Genomic DNA, 21,750 nt, shown 5'->3' with positions numbered 1-21,750 from the left:
GTTAAGGAGGCCCAGAAATGGGAAAGAGACTTCCCTAAACTTATCTAGAAGTCCCTGCCAAGAGGTCATTTTGGGACACTACCCCCAGAATACTTTTAAATCATTTGGTCCAATAATCCCTCTAGCCTTTTGAAGATAATCTCCTCCAACCCCCATCCCCAGAAGTCCAAAAAACAAAAGCAAAAAAGCAAAATCAGGAATTCTCAGAGAATCAACTAATGGAAATCACCCTCATCAGCTGAGAAGACCCTTAGAGGATATTGTGGTTCTCTTAGAAACCAGTCCTTCATCCCCACCCCCACCCCCAGCCCTTTAAAATCATTTGGTCCAACTCTTCCCCACCAAGTCTTTTTTTAATAATCTGCTTCCATTCCTCACCTCTCCCAGAAGTCCATACAAAGAGGGGCCTTTAAAGATTCAAAGGAATTGAGTTTTTACTCACAGGGCTGAGGAAAATATGACGAGGCCCAGAAATGAGAAAACATTTACCCCAAATTACAAAAAATCCTATATAGAGGTCAACTTGGTATGACATGAAATGTCACACCACACCACTCCAGAGATCAACTGAAAATATCTTATTCAAGTTGTTTTATTTTAAAAGGTAATACCTAGAGCCTCCTAATAACTTCTAAAACTTGTTTTGCTGGGTGGGTGGTATTTTCATGCAAATATGTAGGGGACGGGTTTTATATTTTGTGGAGGTTTTGGTCCTATTTTAAAATGCCCTTTGTAAGGCAGTATGTATATAGTGTGTTAAGTCCTCTAAGAATTTCTCTCCTAAAAAACTTTGAAGTTATTACTTTTGTGCAACTGTGTTTTGAATAAAGCCATGACAGTGTTAAAAAAAAAAGAAAATATCTTGTTCAATCCCCCCCACACCAATCTCCCCAAAGAAGTTCAATTAAACAGGGGTTCTAAAAAATTAACTAGATTTTTTTAGTTCAAACCCTCATGGGGGTGGAGAGACATTTGAAGACAAGTCCTGAAATAGGGGAGGAATGTATTAAAACTCATATGCAAGAGTCTTCCCAGAGATCATCTAGGTACAAGCTCCACCCAGCAGATCCACTTTTAAATTACCTCAGTCAACTATCCTACAGGTTTTGGAAGATAATCTGAGCCCAAAACACCTAAAAAAAGAGAGGATCTAAGAATCAACTAATTTAAACTCTGCCAGAGGGGGAAAGCCTCGTAGAAGCCCCAGAAAGGGAATAAGAGAGTTGGCCTTATAAACACAGAAGACCCTATTTAGAGGTCATCTTGGTAGACTGCCCCCAAGACTTCTGAAAATGATCTGAGAAAAAACAAATGGGGGTTCTTAGAGAATCAACCAGTTTGAATCCTACAGAGGAGAGAAGTACCTGAAGAGGCCCAGAAATAGGAGAGAAAATCCCAAAGTCACACAGCAGACCCCATTAAATGTCATCTTAGTATACCCCCATCCCACCTTTGAAATGATCTGATGTAACTACCCCCCCCACAAACTTTTGAAATAATGTGTTATAAATATTACCCCTCAGAAGCCCAAACAAGGGTTTGTTTGTTTTTTTACAGATTCAACTACTTGGAATCCTTCTCATAGGGGAAGGGGCTAGAAGAAATTCACAAGGAGGCCCTGAAAGAGGAAAGAGACTCCCCCCCCACCCATACCAACTCTCTAGGAAGCCTCTAGCTAGAGTTCCTCTTGGAACACTCCCTCCATCACCCAGGAGACTACAGATAGGGATCCAGTTGGGGAAAGAATCTGAGGTAAGACCCAGAAAGGGGGAGAAACTTGCTTAACCCCCCCCCCTACAAAGAAACCCAACCCAAAGGTCATTTTATTAATTCCTCTCAATTCCCTTTGAAAGCATCTGGTCCTTTTTATTATATTAGCTTGGCCTATCCATGAGCAGTTGTTATTTGCCCAGTTTTTTAAATCTGATTTTATTTGTGAGAGAAGTGTTTTGTAGCTATTTTCATAGACTTTTGGAGTCTGCCTTGGTAGGTAGACTTCCAAGTATTTTATATTGTCTGAAGTTATTTTGAATGGGATTTCTCTTTCTAGTTCTTGCTGCTGTATCTTGCTATTAATATATAGAAAAGTTGAGGATTTATGAGGGTTTATTTTATATTGTGCAACTTTGCTAAAGTTGCTAATTGTTTCCAGTAGTTTTTAGATGATTTTTAAAGATTCTCTAGGTACACCATCATGTCATCTGCAAAGAGTGAGAGTTTTGTTTCTTCCTTCCCAATTCTAATTCCTTCAATTTCTTTCTCTTCTCTTATTGCTGAAGCTACCATTTCTAACACAATATTAAATAGCAGTGGTGATAACAGACATCTTTGTTTTATCCTGATCTTATTGGGAATGCCTCTAGCTTATCCCCATTGCATCTAATGCTTGTTGATGGTTTCAGAAAGATAATACTTTTCATTCTAAGGAACAATCCATTTATTCCTACACACTCTAGTGTTTTTAGTAGGAATGGGTATTGTATTTTGTCAAAGGCTTTTTCAGCATCTCTTGATATGATCATATGATTTCTGATGGGTTCATTATTGATATAGTTAATTAAACAGTTTTCCTAATATTGAACCAAGCCTGCATTCCTGGGATAAATCCTGTTTGGTCATAGTGTATTATCCTAGTGATAACTTGCTGTAATCACTGTAACCCAGCAATACCACTACTGGATCTCTACCCTGAAAAGATCATGAAAAAGGGTAAACACATCACTTGTGCAAAAGTATTCATAGCAGCTCTATTTGTTGTAGCAAAGAATTGGAAACTGAGTGTTCATCAATTGGGGAATGGCTTAGCAAACTGTGGTATATGCATGCCATGGAACACTATTGTTCTATTAGAAACCAGGAGGGATGGGAATTCAGGGAAGTTTGGAGGGATTTGTATGAACTGATGCTGAGTGAGATGAGCAAAACCAGAAAAACACTGTCCACCCTAACAGCAACATGGGGGGGGGGGGGTGATGATCAACCTTGATGGACTTGCTCATTCCATCAATGCAACAACAGGCACAATTTTGGGCTGTCTGTAATGGAGAATACCATCTGTATCCAGAGAGAGAACTGTGGAGTTTTAGATGATCAAAGACTATTACCACTAACTTTTTAAAAAAGTTATCTTTTATGTAATTTTTCTAAATCTTATATTTTATTTTTTTCTTAAGGATATGATTTCTCTCTCAACACATTCAATTTGGATCAATGTAGAGCATAGAAACATTGTAAAGACCAATAGACTGCCTTCTGTGGGAGGTGGGGGTGGGGAAGCGAGATTTGGGGATAAATTATAAAATTCAAAAATAAATAAATAAATTTATAAAAAAAGAAAAAAAAAAGAAATGATCTGGTATAATTCTCCCTCCACAATCTTTTTGAAGATAATCTAGTACATCTCCTTCCACCAAAAAAAGAGGTTTTTAGAAAAACAGCTATTTGAAATTTCCATCATTGGGAGGAGGAATACTAAGTAAGACCAGAAATTACATAGAGGTCATGTGGGTATCTTGGTAACATATACAGCCCCCCCCCAAGTCCTTTGAAATTATCATGCTTAGTTCTCCCTCCCCAGGGCTCTGGAAGATAATCTGGTCCAAAGCCCCCTCCCCAAAAGCCCAAACAATAAGGGGACTCTTAGAAAATCAACTAGTTCAAAGGGCGGTAGAAACTGAAGAGATATTAAAAGTGTGTGTGAGGGAATTATTCAGGCTAATACAGAAACCCCTACCTAGCTATCATCTTGGTACAACCCCTCACACAGAATCCATTCGAAATCATCTGATCCCAGTCCCTCCTTCCTCTAGGCTTTTGGAGAAAACTCAAACAAAAGAGGGTTCTTAAATAATTTAACAGTTCAAACCCTGGAGGGAGTTGGGAAAGAACCTGACTGGGAGGCCCTAAAAGTCATGAAATAACCTTCCTTAGGAGCATCTTGGTACTGCCCCCATCCCAGAAACCCTTTGAAATCATATGGTCCAATTACCCCTAACAAACCTTTTAAAGATAATCTCATCCATCTCCCCCTCCCTCCACCAAAAAAAAATGAAAGAAAAACTCTTAGAGAATAAACTATTTTAAATGTCCTCTGTTTGCTGGGGATGGCCACTAAGTAAGACCAGAAATCAGGGAAAGACTAAAACAAACTCAAAGAGAAGCCTCTACTTAGAGGCCCTTGGAGTTGTCTTGGTAACACATATCTATCTCTCCCCTAAGTCCTTTGAAATCATCAGGTCCAATTTCCCCCACAAACATTTTTAAAATAATCTGACCCAGACTCCCTCCTTCAGAAGCCCAAATAACAGTGAGACTCTTAGAAAATCAGTTAGTTCAAAAGAGGGTGGTGGTGGCAGTGGAGAAACTGAGAAGGCCCAGAAAGGAGGGAAAGACTTAAGTGAATGACACAGAAACCCTTACCCTGGAGATTGTGGTAGAACCCTCTCCAAACACTCTGTAAACCTATTGATACTTCCTGTACAAAACCCCCCACTTTGGGAGATCAGCTGGTCCAATCCCCCCAAACCTTTGGAGATCATCTAGTCCAATGCCCCCTAGTTTTGCAGACCATCCAGTGCAACCCTTGTACCCCAGACTACTGAAAATCATCTGCCCTGAAACTGCTGAAGAACGTCTTGCTCCCACTCCCCCTCCCTCTTTTGAAGATCATCAAATCTAACTCCACTGTGAGAGGTGGGATTAGCCAGCCTCCCCTAAGAAACTCAATTTAAACTGAAGTGAGCATTAGCAAGGTGATATACTGTTAGTTCACCCCTATTCCTCCCATCAGAGCCAGGATTGATCCAGGCTCCTCCAAGTTACAACTCTTTCTACCCTCCCATTACATGTACCTTTTTGATATGTTCCCCCACACTGGCTCCCCCACATATATCACATGATTATTACAGATTGAAGACAGAAGATTTAAGGCCACTGAAAAGGTGAAGGAATTTGCATGCTCTCTGGGAATTTAAAACTGCTCAGAATTTTATTATAGAAAATATTACAAATATACAGATTAAAACTCCTAGAAAAGCAGTTACCATTTTACGAATAGACTAGTTGAAGTTTGAGCATGAGAGGAAGATAAAGAGAGAGAGAGAGAGAGAGAGAGAGAGAGAGAGAGAGAGAGAGAGAGAAGGGCAGGTAGCCATGAGACTTGGCTTAGTCTGGCTACATAATAAGGGTGTGTGTGTGGGGGGGAGTCCATGGTGCTTCATGTGGCCTAAGAAAGAAAATCCCATCCTGCTAGAAGAAGGAAGAAGACAGGGAAAAGAGCAGAAGGCTCTGTGTTTCCTGTTAAATACCTTTCTGTGGTAGGTTAGGCAAGAAGGGTGCTCTTACACCTTGGGCCAGGTATCTTCCAATGGCAGGCTACATACAGGTCCCTTCTTGTCCCAAGGCCAAGGTGGAGGAGAAAATGAAGATGATACAAAAACAACAGGATACAATCAACAGGGGGTTAGTGTACATCGCAGGAGCATACAGCCCTTTGCAATTAACAAGATTTTAATGGCATTAAAGCTACATTCATAATTCTCTACATTACTTGGGTAGAGAAATGAATATGTATGAAGTCAATTAAGCATGTGTAGTAACCTAGGGCACTATGACAGGGTCATAACCTGGTGAGTTTGAATGGTCTGAGCTGGCTCTGGCCTTTCAGTCCAAAAACTGAGCATGCAGATAATTAATCTTTATAGAACAGGATAGTCTTATTTGTTTCTATAACATTCCTTCTGATCAACTCCTTATTTGGCACTATCTACACACACACACACACACACACACACACACACACACGCGCGCGCGCGAATATCATTTGGTCTAAATCTCCTCCCAACACTTTTTTTTAGTTTCTGCAAGGCAATGGGGTTAACTGGCTTGCCCAAGGCCACACAGATAGGTAATTATTAAGTGTCTGAGGCCGAATTTGAACTCAGGTCCTCCTGACTCCAGGGCCAGTGCTCTATCTACTGCGCCACCTAGCCACCCCTCCCAACACTTTTGAAGATCATATGGGGTAATCCCTGCAAAAGTACTAACACGTAAGAGTTCTTAGGAGAATCAACCAGTTAAAACTTTCCTTAATTGGGGGGTGGGATGGGGGAAGGAGGGAAACCTGAGGAGCCATAAAGGAAATAGCAGCTAAACTCATCAAAACAAAATAAAACTTACTACATAGAAGTCATCTTGGTAACTATCCCTCCCCTGGAATTCCTTTGGAAAAAAAACTGGTCCAATTCTCCCCACCAAACCTTTTGAAGATATTATAGTCCCACCACCCACAACAAAAGCTCAATAAAACAGAGTCTCTTAAAAATCAATTAGTTCATTTGGGGAGTGAAAGATAAACTGAGGAAGCCCAGAGATACAGGAATCACACATGCCTAGAGGTTATCCACATACATCTCTGAGAAACATTTGAGATCATCTAATTCAATTTCTACCAGTCACCCACAAGTTTTATGTGGATAACCTGATCCAACCCCCATCAAAAGGCCAAACAAGTTTAGGCTCTTAAAGAATCAATCACCTAGTTCTAGTCCTCTTCATGGGGTGTGGAAAGAACCTGAGGCAGCCCTAACTTGGTCAGACTCATACAGAAGCCCTTACTTAGAAGCCCCTATATCTTACTATATGCCCCTCTAAAGTTTTTCAGTCATCTTTTCTGGGACCCACTAACCCCCCCTCCAAAACCTTTTGAAAATCATTTTATCCAATTCCATCCCCCCCAACTCATTCTGGTTGATGTGGTCCAACTCCCCCCCTTCTCCAGTTGCCGTGGGAAACAGAGTTTCCAAGGGGATGGGAGCTAGCTGGCCAGGCTCACAAAAGGAACTTTTGAGAACAAGTTCTCTGAACCCCTCATTTGACAATGAAAATTCAAATGAGGGGTATTTATACAACCTCCTAAAGCTGCCCTGAGAGTTCTCATCCAAACCCTCACATTTCATAGCAAAATTGAGGAAGGCCACAAAGGGAAATGAATTAAATTGGCAAAACCAGTCCAGGTTAAGAAGGTACAGAAATGCGTCCGCTGTTTCAAAGGCCCAGCTTAAGAGACTCCTGGCTAGCTTTTCCCAGCAGTAGAAGACAGAGAGCTCACTGCTTAGAGGCCTAAGGGATGGGTCCCTGGGAGGGTTTTCAAAGTTCAAAAGAATTTGAGGGGGAGGGGGCATGAGTGCTAATTAATAAATTTGCTACATCAAAAATGTTTTAAATAATTTATTTATAGCAGGTTGTTGGCTATATTTCTCCACTTCTTTTTTAGGTTTTTGCAAGGCAAATGGGGTTAAGTGGCTTGCCCAAGCCCACACAGCTAGGTAATTATTAAGTGTCTGAGACCTGATTTGAACCCAGGTACTCCTGACTCCAGGGCCGGTGCTTTATCCACTGCGCCACCTAGCCGCCCCATACTCTCCACTTTTTAATAAAAAAAATTTTAGAGTTATTCTAAATTTTTCTTCTAAACTAAAGAAAAAAGAAGGACCAGGGGTGCTAATCAAATGTGGAAGTCACCTATCAGAGGCCAGGGATCTATGTTTATAGTTGTGTGTGTACATGTGTTTGTGTGTGTGTGTGTGTGTGTGCGTGAGAGAGAGAGAGAGAGAGAGAGAGAGAGACCTATCAGTCAAGTTGACTACTTTTATAGGCATGTTCAGTGTGTGTGACTGTCTATGAGTGTCTCTGTACCTGTGACCTATCAGAGCCCAGGGACCTGTGTTTATAGGGTTTGTGTGTCTGTGTATGTGTGCTTCTCTGTGTGTCTGTGTGTTTGTGACCTATCAGAGAATAGGGACCTGTGTTAATAGTGTTTCTGTGTCTGTGTGTGTGTGTGTCAATCTCTTTGTAGGTCTCTGTGTGTGTGTGTTACCTATCAGATTGTCAGGACCAGTGTTTATAGGGTTTTTTTGTCTGTGTGTTTGGCTGTGTGTATCTGTGTACATCTGATTCCAGGGATCTGTGTTTATAGGGGTCTTTGAGTCTGTGTGTCACCTAACAGAGAACAAGGACCTGTGTTTATAGGTCTGAGGATCTGTGTGTATGTCTGTGTGAGACCTATCTCAGTCCTTGGATCTATGTTTATAGGGTTTATGTGTCTTTGTGTGTGTGTGTGTGTGTATGTTTCCCACCTAACAGAACCCAGAGACGTGTTTAAAGGGTTTTTTTGGTCTGTGTGTATCTATATATGTGATCTATCAGAACCCACAGAATTGTGTTTATAAAGTTTGTGTGGTTGCATGTGTCTGTCTGTGTGGATCTTTGTGTGTAACCTATTGGAGCCAAATACTTATGTTTATAAGGTATGTCTGTCTATATGTATGTCTATGTAAGTGTGACCTCTGAAAGGTCAGGGACCTATGTTTATAGGATTTGTGTCTATCTGTGTGTGTCTGTATTGTGTGACCTATTAGAGCTTAGGGTCCTCTATTTAAAGGAATTTTGTGTCTGTGTATGTCTGTGTGTGTCTATGTGTGTGTGACCTATTGGAGCCCAGGGACCTGTGTTTATGGGGTTTTTGTATCTATGCATGTATCTGGCTGTGTATGATTATATGTGTGACCTATCAAAGCCCAAGGATCTATGGTTATAGGGTGTATGTTTGCATGTGTCCATCTGTGTGACCTCTCAGAGGCCAGGGACCTGTGTATATAGGATTTGTTTGTCTCTGTGTATGTGTGACCTACCAAAGCTCAGGGATTTATGTGCATGTGTCACTTATCACAGCCCCGAGACCTATATTTATAGGTTTGTGTGTGTGTTTGTGTGACCTATCAGAACCCAGGGACCTGTGTTTGTAGGATTTGTGTGACTGTGTGTGTCTGTATGTTTGTGAACAATCAGAGCCAGAGACCTGTGTTTATTAGGTTTCTTTGTGTTTATGCCCATGTGGGTTTCATGTATTGGAGACCAGGGACCTATGTATATATATTTTTGTGTATGTGTGTGTCTTTGTGTATCTTTGTATATGTGAGACCTCTCAGAGTCTGGGGACATGTGATTATAGGATTTTTGTGCCTATGCATGTGTCTGTCTGTGTGTTTCTATGTATATGAATAATCAAAATCCAAGTACCTATGGTTATAGGGTTTGTGTGTCTGTCTGTATGCAACCTATCGGAGCCTAGGAATTTGTGTTTATGGGATTTGTGTATCTGTGTGTGTGTGTGTGTGAGAGAGAGAGAGAGACTCAAATACATGTGTTTATAGATTTTGCTTGTCTATATGTGTCTGTGTCACTTATAAGAGCAGAGGGACATGTACTTAGAGGATTTTTGTGTCTCTGTATGTGACTGTCTCTGTGTGTGTGAGAGTCCAGGGCCCTTTGTTTATAAGGTTTCTGTGTCTGTGTGTGTCTGTGTATGTGTGTAACCTATCTGAGCCCAGGGCCCTGTGTTTATAGGATTTGTGAGTCTGTTTGTGTCTCTTTGTGTGTTTCCTATCATAGCCCCTGGACCTGGACCTGTTTTTATAGGGTGTGTGTGTGTGTGTGTGTGTGTGTGTGTGTGTGTGTGTGTATCTGTGTGTGATCTATCAGAGTTCAGGGACTGTGTTTATAGTGTTTTAGCTTCTGTGTATGTCTTTCTGGGTGACCTATTAGAGCCCAAGGATCAGTGTTTATAAGGTTTGTGTGTCTGTTTGTAAGTCTCTCTGGGTGGGTCTGTGTGTGTGTGACCTATCAGAACCCAGGGTCCTGTGTTTATAGGGTTTCTGTGTCTGTGTGTCTATTCGTATATATCTCTCTGTGTGATCGATCAGTGCCCTATATCAGGGTATAATGTTTTTCTTTCTGTATGTGTCTTTCTGTGTGACCTCTCAGAACCCAGGGACTTGTGTTTATGGGGTTTGACTGTCTGTGTGTTTGTCGTGTATCAGAATCCAGAGATCTGTGTTTATAAGATTTGTGTGTTGGTGTATATGTCTGTCTGTGTGGGTGGATGACCTTTCAGAGACCAGGGACCTATGTTTATGTGGGTATGTTTCTATGTGTGTGACATATCAAAGTCAAGGGATCTGTGTTAATAGTATTTGTGTGTGTCTGTATTGGGGATCTGTGTGTGTGTGTGTGTGTGTGTGAGAGAGAGAGAGAGAGAGAGAGAGAGAGAGAGAGAGAGAGAGAGAGAGAGATCTATCGGAGTCCTGTTTTATAGGATGTGTGTGTGTGTGTGTGTGTGTGTGTGTGTGTGACACTTACCAGGGTCCTGAATGTGTGTTTATAGGATTTGTGTGTCTGTGTCTATCTTTGTGTATCTGTGTATGTGACCTTTCATAGCCCAGGCACCTGTGTTTATGGGGTTTTTGTGTCTGTGTATGTTTCTATGTGTGTTTCCCATCATAACTTAGGGACTTGTTTTTATAGGGTTCCTGTGTCTGTGAACCTGTGTATGTGTGTGTTTGTCACCTGTCAGAGCCCAGGGACCTGTATTTATTGGATTTGTTTCTGTGTGTGTGTTTGTCTATGTTTAACTGTGTATATGTAAGCTGTTAGAATCTAGGAACCTATGTTTCTAGGGTTTGAGTATCTTTTTGTGTGTCTTTATATGAATGTCTGTGTATGGGACCTGTCAGAGTCCAAGGACCTAAGTTTATAGGTTTGGTGTGTCAGCTTTTGTGTGTGTGTGTGTGTGTGTGTGTGTATGTATGACCTATCAGAACCTCAGACCTGTGTTTATAGTGTTTGTGTGTGTGACTGATAAGAGACCAGGGACTTATGTTTATAGGATTTATGTATCTCTTTGTGTCTGTCTATGTGTGTTTATTTGTGCCTAGAAACCTGTTTATAGGCTTTTTGTGTTTCTATCTGTGTGTGTGTGTGTGTTTCCTATTAGAGCCCAGGGACTTGTGATTATAGGGTTTTGTGCTTCTGTGTGTGACCTATCAGAGCCCAGTGATCTGGTTTAAAGAATTTATGTGCAGGGTAGCTAGGTGGCACAGTGGATAGAGCACAGGCCCTGGAGTCAGGAGGACCTGAGTTCAAATCCAGTCTCAGACACCTAACTGTGTGACCTTAGGCAAGTCACTTCACCCCATTGCCTTGCAAAAACAAAACAATCAAAAAATCCCCAAATGTGTGTCTGTGTGTGTCTGTCTTTGTATCTGTGTGTGAGACCTATCAGAGCCCAGGGACCCTCTGTATCTAGGTTTGTGAATTCGTGTGTCTCTCCATCTGTATCTATGTGTGAGATTTATCAGAGCCCAGTGTCTATCATTTATAGGATTTTGGTGCCTGTCTGTGTATCTCCATGTGTGTATCTGTATGAATGTGACCTTTTAGAGCCCAGGGACCTGTGTTTATATGGGTCTGTCTGTGTGTGTTTGACATATCAGAGGCAAGAGATTTGTGTTATTAGGGTTTGTGTGTATAAGAGCGTCTGTATGCATGCATCCTATGAGAGTCCATGAATCTGTATGCATGGGTTTGTATGTCTATGTGTTTATCTATGTGTATTTGTGTATGTGACCTATCAGAGCCCAAGGACTTGAGTTTCTAAGGTTTGTGTGCATGTGTCACATAACAAATGGCATGGACCTATATGTATAGGTATGTATATATTTGTGTTTGACTTATCAGAGTCCCAGATCTGTGTTTATAGTGCTTGTGTATGTGTGTGTGTGTGTGTGTGTGTGTTTATGAGGTAAAAGCCCTGTGACCTGTTTTTATAGAGATTATGTGTCTGTGTATGACCTGTCAAAGCTCAGGGACTTGTGTTTCTAGGAGTCTCTGTGCATGTGTCACCTATCAAAGGCCATGGCCATATATTTAAATGTGTGTGTGTGTGTGTGTGTGTGTGTGTGTGTGACTTACCCAGAAGCCCGTGTTTATAGAATTTGCAGGTCTGAGTGTGTCTGTGTATGTGTTTCCTATCATAGTCTAGGGACATGTTTTTATAGTGTTTGTGTGTCTGTGTAGTTTTTTTGTATGTGTCTTTGTGTCTGTGGGTGATCTATCAGAGCTCCAGACCTCTGTTTATAAGTTTTTGTGTGTCTGTGTTTGTGTGTGACCTATAAGAGCTCTGGACCTGTGTTTATAGGATTTGTGTGTCTGTCTGTGTCTATTGTACATCTGTGTTTTTGTGTCTATTTGCTTGTGATCTATCAGATTCCAGGGAACTGTGTTTATAGGGTTTTTGTTTCTGTGTGTGTGTGTATGTGTCTCTATGTGTGTTTCCTATCATAGCTTAGGGGACTGTTTTTTGTAGGGTGTGTGTGTCTCTGTCTCTGTGCATTTGCCCTATGAGAGTCCAGGGACTTGTGTTTACAGAGTTTGTGTGTCTGTGTGTCTTACCTATCAGAGTTCAGGGATCTGTGTGTGTATGTGGCTGTGTTACTTTGAATGTGTGACCTATCAGAGTCCAGGGTCCTGTGTTTATAGGGTTTGTGCATCACTGTGTGTTTTTACCTTTGTGTATCTATGTGTGTGATATCTATCAGATTTGTTTTTATAGGATTTATTTTTGTCTGTGTGTGAGTGACCATATCTGCCTGTGCTCCCCATCTGTGTGTCTCCCCCATCTGTCTGCATATCCCCCTGTGTCAGTCTATGTGTCTGGCCTATCAGAGTTCAGGGATCTCTTTGTGTGTAACTATTAACATTCAGGGACTTGTGTTTATAGGTGTCTGTGTGCATGTGTCACCTTTCAGAGGTCATGGACCTATGTTTATAGGTTTGTGAGTCTGTGTATACATGACATATCCAAACCTAGGGACCTGTGTTTATAGGATTTGTGAGTCTGTGAGTCTATCTGTGTGTTTCCTATCACAGCCTAGGTACCTATTTTCATAGTATTTTTCTGTTTGTGTGTCTATTTGTATGTGTCTCTGTGTTGTATGATCTATCAGAACCTAGGGACCTGTGTTTATAGCAATTTTATTTGTGTGTGTGTTTCTGTGTGTATGTCTTTTTGTGAGATCTATTAGTGCCCAAGGACCTGTACCTGTACGTGTGTGTGTGTGTGTGTGTGTGTGTGTGTGTGTGTGTGACCTGAGTCCAGGTCATTTTAATAATGTTTTTATTTTTGTGTGTTTCTTTCTGTGTGATCTATCAGAGACCAGGGACGTGTTTTTAAGATTTGTGTATCTGTGTGCCTATCTGTCTCTGTGTGTCTATGTGTGTGTGATCTATCAGGGCCTAGAGACCTGTGTTTATAGAATTTGTGTGTGTGTGTGTGTGTGTGTGTCTGTCTGTCTGTCTGTCTGTCTTTACCACCTATCAGGTGGCCCAGGAATCTGTGTTTTTGGATTTGTGTATCTGTCTTTATTTAACTATATGAAATAACCTGTCAGAACAGAAGAACCTGTGTCTATAGGATTTTTGTGTCTTTCTGTATGTGTCTTTCCATGTATGTGTGACCTATCAGAGTCCTGAAACTGCATTTATAGGGTTTGTGTACCAGTGTATGTGTATTTGTCTGTCTGTCTCTGTGTATCTGTGTGTGTATTACTTATCACAGCTCAGAGATATGTTTTTATACTGTTTTTGTTTTTGCTTATATGTCTTTCTGTGTGACCTATCAGAGATCAGGGACCTGTATTTATAAGATTTGTGTGTCTGTGTATGTGTGACCTATCAAAGCTGAAGGACTTTTGTTATAGAGGTTTGTATGCATGTGTCACCTATCAGATAGCATGGGTCTATTGGTATAGATGTGTGTGTGTGTGTGTGTGTGTGTGTGTGTGTGTGTGTCTGTGTGTCTGTGTGTGTGTGTCCTATCAGAGTTCTGGACATGTGTTTATAGGGACCTGGACTTGTTTTTATGGGGATTGTGTGTCTATCTGTCTGTGTTTTTTCTGTCAGTGCATAGAGAGGGTTTGTCTGTCTGTCAGTGAGTGACTCTGTGGGAGACCTATAAGAACCCAGGGACCTGTTTTATAGGATTTATGTGTCTGTGAGTGTTTCCTATAAGAGCTCAGGGACCTATTTTTATAAGGTGTGTGTGTGTGTGTGTGTGTGTGTGTGTGAGAGAGAGAGAGAGAGAGAGAGAGAGAGAGAGAGAGAGAGAGAGAGAGAGAGAGATCGAGATCTAAGAGCCTGGACTTGTGTTTATAGGCTTTATGTGCTTGTGAGTGTCTATGTGTGCGTGGCCTATGACATCCCATGGATCTCTATGTATAGGGCTTCTGTGTCTATGTGTGTGTTTGTCTGTGTGTAATTTTGTGTGACATATCAGAGCCCAGGGTCCTGTGCTTGTAGGGTTTGTTTGTCTGTGTGCTTGTGCTTGTGTGTGTGTGTGTGTGTGTGTGTGTGTGTTTATTTGTTTGTGACCTATCCAAGTCCAGGGATTTGTGTTTATAGAGTTTCTGTTTCTGTGTATATATTTGTCCGGTGTGTCTGTGTATATATTGACCTATGTGCTTATAGCGTCTGTGTCTCTTTCTGTTTGTGCATGTGTGCGTGTGTGCGTGTGTGTGTGTGTGCGTGTGTGTGTGTTCATTACCTAACAGAGTTAGGGGATCTGTGTTTATCAGGTTTTTGTGTCTGTGTCTGTGTTTCTTATCGTAGCCTAGGGATCCATGTTTATAGGGCTTGTGTGACCATGTGCTTGTCTGTCTCTGTGTGTCTGTGTATGTGTGACCTATCAGAACCCAGGGACTCTGTGTTTATAGGGTTTGTGTGTCTATGTGTGTCTGTCTTTGTGTATCTGTGTGTGGGTGACCTATGAGAGCCCAGGGACCTGTGTTGATAGGGTTTGTATGTCTGTGTTTGTCACATATCAGAGCCCAGGGATCTCTGTTTATAAGATTCGTGTGCCTAGGTGTGTGTCTGTGTATGTGTAACTATTAAAGTTCAGGGTCTTGTGTTTACAGGGGTCTGTGTGAATATATCATCTATCCGAGGCCATGGACCTATATTTTGTAGGCTGGTGTATCTGTGTGTGTGAAAGACCTGAGTCCATAGACCTATGTTTAAAGGATTTATGGGTTTGATTGTGTGTGTCTGTCTGTGTGGGTCTCAGTGCATGTGTACTATCCAAGCTCCAGGGACCTATGTTTATAAGGTCTGTGTGCCTGTATGTGTGTCAGTATATGTATGACCTATCAGAGCCTTGGGACTTGTGTGGCTAAGTTTGTGAATCTGTGTGTCTATCTGTGTCTCTATGTGTGATTTATCAGAACCCAGGGCCTTTCATTTATAGGGGTTTTGTGCCTGTGTGTGTGTGTGTGTGTGTGTGTGTGTGCAACCTCTCTGTGTATGTCTGTGTGTGTGACCTATCAGAGTCCAGGGACTTGTCTTTATAGAATTTGTGTTTGTTTGTCACCTCACAGAGCCCATGGGTCTGTGTTTATAGGCTTTTTGTGTCTCTGTACGTGTCTTTCTGTTTGTGTCTCTGTATGTGTTTCCTATCACAGTCCAGGAACATGTATTTAAAGGATTTGTGAGTCTGTGTTTCTGTCTGTGAGTGTCTGCATATGGGTGTGTGACCTATAAGATCCCCAGACATGTGTTTATAAGGTTTGTGTGTCTGTGTATCTGCCCTATCAAAGCCCAGGGATCTGTGTTGATCAGGTTTTTGTTTCTGTGTGCATATCTGTCATCGTGTGTGTGTGTGTGTGTGTGTGTGTGTGTGTGTATGTTTGCCACCTATCACAGTTCAGGGATCTGTGTTTATAGGGTTTGTATTTCTCTCTGTGTGTGTATGTGTGTGATCTATCAGAGACCTGAACCTGTTTTTATAGGATTTGTGTGTATGTGTGTGTGTGACTTATCCAAGCCCAGGGATCTGAGTTTATAGGATTTCTGGGTCTTTGTGTGTGTCTCTATGGGTGTTTCCTAACAGAACCTAGGGACCTGATTTTATGGTGTTTGTGTGTCTCTTTGTGTGTTTCTGGGTGTGTGTCTTTCTGTATGATCTATTATTGCCAAAGGACCTGTATTTATAAGATTTGTGTGTATATTTGCGAGTCTCTCTGTGTGGGTCTGCCTGTGTGTGACATATCAGAGCCCATGGACCTTCATTTATAGGGTTTGTGTGTCTCTGTGTGTGTCTGTCTGTCCTTGTGTATCTATGGGTGTGACTTATCAGAGTACAAGGTCCTGTTTTTATTTTGTTTGTGTTTCTTTCTGGGTACCTGTCTCTGTGTGTGTGTTTGAGTATGTAACCTATCTGAGTTCTAGAATTGTTTTTTATAGGGTCTGTGTTTCTGTGTCTATGTATGTATGTGTGTGTGTGTGTGTGTGTGTGTGATCCATCAAAGATCAGGGACTTGTGTTTATAGGTGTCTGTGTACATGTCACCTATCACAGGCCATGCCCTATGGTCTTAGATTTGTAGGTTTGTGTGTCTATGTGTATGTGACATATCTAAGCCCAGGGACCTAGGTTTTTAGGATTTGTGGGTCTGGGTATGTCTCTATGTGTGTTTTCTATCATAATCTAGGTACTTGTTTTTAAAGTGTTTTTCTGTCTGTGTGTCTGTCTATGTGTGACTCTGAGTGTGTGATCTATCAGAACCTAGTGACCCGTGTTTATGTTTTGGGGTGTGTGTGTGTGTGTGTGTGTGTGTGTGTGTCTTTCTTTTTGACCTAGCAGTGTCCAGGGACCTGTGTTTATAAGGTTTGTGTGTCTATTTGGGAGTGTGTGTGTGTGTGTGTGTGTGTGTGTGTGTGTGTGAGAGAGAGAGAGAGAGAGAGAGAGACAGAGACAGAGACAGAGAGACAGAGAGACAGAGAGACAGAGAGACAGAGAGAGAGTGACCTATCAGAGTCCAGGGACCTTCGTTTATAGGATTTATGTTTCTGTCTGTGTGTGTGTTTGTCTTTGTGTATTTTTGTGAGTATGACTTATCAGAGCCTAGGGACCTGTGGTAATAGGATTTGGGTGTCTGTGACTGGCTGTGTATCTGTGAACTATGAGAACTTTGGGACTTGTATTTATAGTGTTCATGTGTCACCCAATAGGTGGCAAAGACCTATATGTACAGGTGTGTGTTTGTGTGTGGCCTATCAGAGCCCTGGACCTGTGTTTATAATGCTTGTGTATCTGTATATGTGTCTCTGTGTATTTGTGTGTAGGAGACCTATCAGAGCTCTGGACCTGATTTTATAAAGATTACGTGTCTGTGTATGACCTGTCAAAGTTCAGGGACTTGTGTTTCTAGGAGACTGTGTGCACGTGTCACCTATGGCCATGGCCATATGTTTAAAGGTTTGTGTGTCTGTGCGTGTGACTTATCTGAGCTCAAGGACCTGTGTCAATATGGTTTTTGTGTCTATGAGTATCTGTCTTTGTGCATGTGTGTGTGACCTATCAGGGTCCAAGGACCTATTTTTAATAGGGTTTGTGTGAGTGTGTGTGTGTGTGTGTGTGTGTGTGTGTGTGTGTGTGTGTTAGAATTTTCAGAGCCTCAGACCTGTGTTTATAGGGTTTGTGTGTCTGTGAGTGTGTGACTTATCCAAACCCAGGAACCTGTGTTTATACAATTTTCAGGTCTGAGTATGTCTCTATAAGTTTTTCATATCAGAGCCTAGGGACCTATTTTCACAGCATTTGTGTGTGTCTGTGTCTGTGTGTGATCTATCACAGTCCCAGACTTCTGTTTATAGGGTTTGTGTGTCTGTGTTTGTGTGTGACCCATAAGAGCCCCAGACCTATGTTTATGGGATTTCTGTGTCTGTGTGTGACCTATCAGAACCAGTGGTTCTGTGTGCAAAGCATTTCTGTTTCTGTGTGTGTGTGTATGTGTGTCTTTCTGTGTGACCTATTGGTGCCCAGTGACCTGTATTTATAAGATTTGTGCTTCTATTTGTGAGTCCCTCTGTGTGGGTCTGTCTGTGTGTATGACCTATCTGAGCCCAAGGACCTGCTTTTTATTGGGTTTGTATTTGTCTCTAGGAGTCTGTATCTGTGTGTTTGTGTGTGCATGTAACCTATCTGAGCCCTAGAACTGTTATAATAGGGTCTGTGTTTCTGTATCTGTGTGTGTAACCCATCAAAGGCCAAGGACTTGTATAGATGTCTGTGTGCATGTGCCATGTATCATAGGCCATGGTCTTAGATTTATAGGTTTGTGTATCTATGTGTATGTGACCCATCTGAGCCCAGGAACCTGGGTTTATAGGATTTGTGGGTCTGTTTATGTCTCTGTATGTTTCCTATCATAGCCTGGAGACTTGTTTTTATAGTATTTTTTCTGTCTTTTTCTGTCTGTCTGTCTGTGTCTCTATGTGAGTGTCCTATCAGAACCCAGGGACCTATGTGTATAGAGTTTTTGTTTCTGTGTATGTGCAGCTTCCTGTTTGACCTATTAGTGCCCAGGGACCAGTGTTTATAAGGTTTGTGTGTCTATTTGTGAGTCTTTCTTGTGTGGGTCTGTGTATGTGACCTATCAGATCCCCAGACCTGTGTTTATGGGGTTTGTGTGTCTGTGAGTATCGATATATGTGTGACCTATGAGAGCTCTGGGACTTGTGTTTCTAAGGTTTTGCATGTCTGTATGTCTGGCCTATCAGAGCCCAGCAACCTGTGTTTCTAGGGATTATGCGTGTGTGTGTGTGTGTGTGTGTGTGTGTGTGTGTGTGACCTATTAGATTCCAGGGATGACCTGTTTTTATAGGGTATGTTTCACTGTGGGTGTTTCTGTGTGAGTGTGTGTCTGTGTGAGATCTACCAGAGCCCTGGAACTGTGTTTATAGGGTGTGTGTGTGTGTGATCTCTGTTTAATATAGTGTTTTGTTTTTGTGTCACCTCTCAGGGAGCAGAGACTTGTGTTATGGGCTTTGTGTGTCTGTCTGTGTATTTTTGTATGTGTGACCTATCACAGTCCAGAGATTTGTGCTAATAATGTTTGTGTGTCTCTATGTGTTTCTGAGTGTGTGTTTTTCTGTGTGAGAAAGAGAGACCTATTAGAACCCCAGACCTGTGTTTATAGGCTTTATGTGTCTGTGAGTGTCCGTATGCATGCTGTCTATAAGAGCCCAAGGACCTGTACGGATGGGTTTGTGTTTCTGTCTGTGTTTGTCTATAAGCATTTTTGTGTGTATGACCCATCAGAACCTAGGGACCTGTATTAGTAGTATTTGTGTGTCTGTGAGTGTCTGTGTGTTTATGACCTATAAGTGCCCAGGGACTTGTATTTATAGGGTTTCTGTGCATATGTCGCATAATGGGTGGCATGGAGCATGTGGGTATGGGGTGATTGTGTATCTGTCTGTGTGTTTGTGTGTATGAGACCTATCAGAGCCCTGGACATGTTTTAATAGGGATTATATGTTTGTGTGTGAGCCCTCAGAGCTCAGGGACTTCCATTTAGAGGTGTCTATGTCTATGCATGTGTCACCTGTTAGAGAACATGGCCATATGTTTAAAGGTTTGTGTGTCTGTGTATGTGTGTGACTTATCTGAGCCCAGGGACCTGTATTAGGATATGTGGGTCTGTGTGTGCCTCTATCAGAGGCAGTCTATGTGTGTGTGCTTCCTATCAGAATCAAGGGACCTGTTTTCATAGTGTTCGTGTGTCTCTGTGTCTGTGTGTATATGTGTGATCTAGTGATCTATCAGAGTCTTAGACATCTGCTTATAAGGTTTGTGTGTGACCTATCAGAGTTCAGGGATCTGTGTTAATAGGGTGTGTGTGTGTGTGTGAGAGAGAGAGAGAGAGAGAGAGAGAGAGAGAGAGAGATCACTCTCAGAACGACAGACCTGGTCTTTTAGGGTTTATGTGTCTCTTTATGTCTTTCTGAGTATCTCTATGTGTGTGTGTGATCTATTAGAGCTCAAGGATCTGTTTTTATAGGGTTTGCATTTCTCTTTGTGTGTCTGTGTGTGTCACCTATGAGAGCCCCAGACTTGTGTTTATAGGGTTTGTATGACTTAGTGTGACCCATCAGGACCTAGGGACTTGTATTTCTACTGTTTTTGTTCCTCTGTGTGTGTCTTTCTGTGTGACCTATCAGAGATCAGGGACCAGTGTTTATAATATTTGTGTGTGTGTGTGTGTGTGTGTGTGTGTGTGTGTACCTATTAAAGCTCAAAAATTTTTGTTTATAGGGGTCTTTGTGCATGTGTCACCTATCAGATAGCATGGGCCTATATGTATAGATGTGTGTGAGACCTATTAGAGTCCTGGACCTGTGTATATAGTGTTTATGTATCTGTATTTATATTTGTGTATGTGAGACAATATTAAAGCCCTGGACTTGTTTTTATAGGGATTGTGTGTCTGTGTGTGTTCCTATCAGAGCTTAGGACATGTGTTTAAAGGATTTGTGTGTCTGTATTTCCATCTGTCAGTGAGTGTCAAAGTGTGAGAGACCTATCAGAGCCCAGGGAGCTGTGTTTATAGGATTTGTATGTCTGTGTGTGTTTCCTATCAGAGCCCAGGTATGTGTATCTGTGTGTATGTGTGTCTTTTGGTGTGTCTGTGACCTCTCAGAGCCTTGGACTTGTGTTTTTAAGGTTTGTGTGCTTGTGAGTATGGCCTATGGGAGTCCAGGGATCTGTATGTATAGAATTTGTCTATGTGTGTGTTTGCCTATGTAATTTTTGTGTGTGACCTATCAGAGTCTAGGGCCTTGTGTTTATAGGGTTTGTGTGTTTCTGAGTATATGTGTGGCTATGTATTACTCTGTGTTTGTGAGCTATTAAAGCCCATGGTTCTGTGTTTATAGGGTTTGTCTGTGTGCCTGCCTCTATGTGTGTCTGTTTATTTTTGACCTACCTAAGTCTAGGGACCTGTGCATATAGGGTTTTTGTTTGTATGTATATTTGTCTGTGTATGAGCTTGTGTAAACGTGACATATCAGATCCCAGGGATATATGCTTATAGCATTTGTGATTTGTGTGTCTATGTGTGTGTATTTTCACCTAACAGTGTTGGAGACCCACATTTACAGCACTTTTGTGTCTGTGTGTATATCTCTATGTGTGATCTCAATCATAGCCTAGGGATTTGTGTTTGTAAAGTAAGTATGTTTATGTGCCTGTCTGTCTCTGTGTGCCTCTGTGTGTGACCTATCAGAGCCCAGGGATCTCTGTTTGCAAGATTTGTGTGTCTCGGTGTGTGTCTGTGTATATGTGACTTTCCAAAGCTTAAGGATTTGTGTTTATAGGGGTTTGTGTGCATGTCATCTATCAGAGACCATGAATCTATATGTAAAGTTGTGTGCCTATATGTGTGTATGTCTGTCTGTCTTTGTGTATCTATGTGTGTGTGTGTGTGATCTATCAGGGTCCAGGGACCTTTGTTTATATAATTTCTGTGTGTGTATGTGTGTGTGTATATGTGTGTGTGTGTGTATGTATGTGTGACCTATCAAAGCTCAGGAACTTGTGTTTATAGAGGTCTGCAAGCATATGTCCTCTATTGGATGCCATGAATCTATATGTATAGGGGTGTGAGAGTGTGTGTGTGTGTGTATGACCTATCAGAGCCCTGGACCTGTATCTATTGTGTTTGTGTATCTATGTCTGTGTGTGTCAGTATGCATATGACCTATGAGAGTACAGTGACCTTTGTTTAAAGGGTTTGTGTGTCTGTGTGTGTCTATCAATGTGTGTTTGCTTTTTGGGTGTAATCTATCAGAGCCAACTGACTTGTTTTTATAGGGTTTGTGCGTCTGTGTGTGTAAACTGTATGGATCTATCTGTGATACCTATCAGAGCCTAGGGACCTGAATTTATAGGATTTGTGGGTCTGTGTGTGTATCTTTCTGTGTGGGTGACCTTTCAGAAATCAGAGACCTGTTTTTATATGAGTGTGTGTGTGTGTATGTGTGTGTGTGACATAGAAGAGTCAAAGGGACCTGTGTTAAT

The sequence above is a fragment of the Macrotis lagotis genome, chromosome X (genome assembly GCF_037893015.1).
Source record: "Macrotis lagotis isolate mMagLag1 chromosome X, bilby.v1.9.chrom.fasta, whole genome shotgun sequence".
NCBI lineage: Eukaryota > Metazoa > Chordata > Mammalia > Peramelemorphia > Peramelidae > Macrotis > Macrotis lagotis.
Note: the sequence above shows the minus strand (reverse complement) of the source record.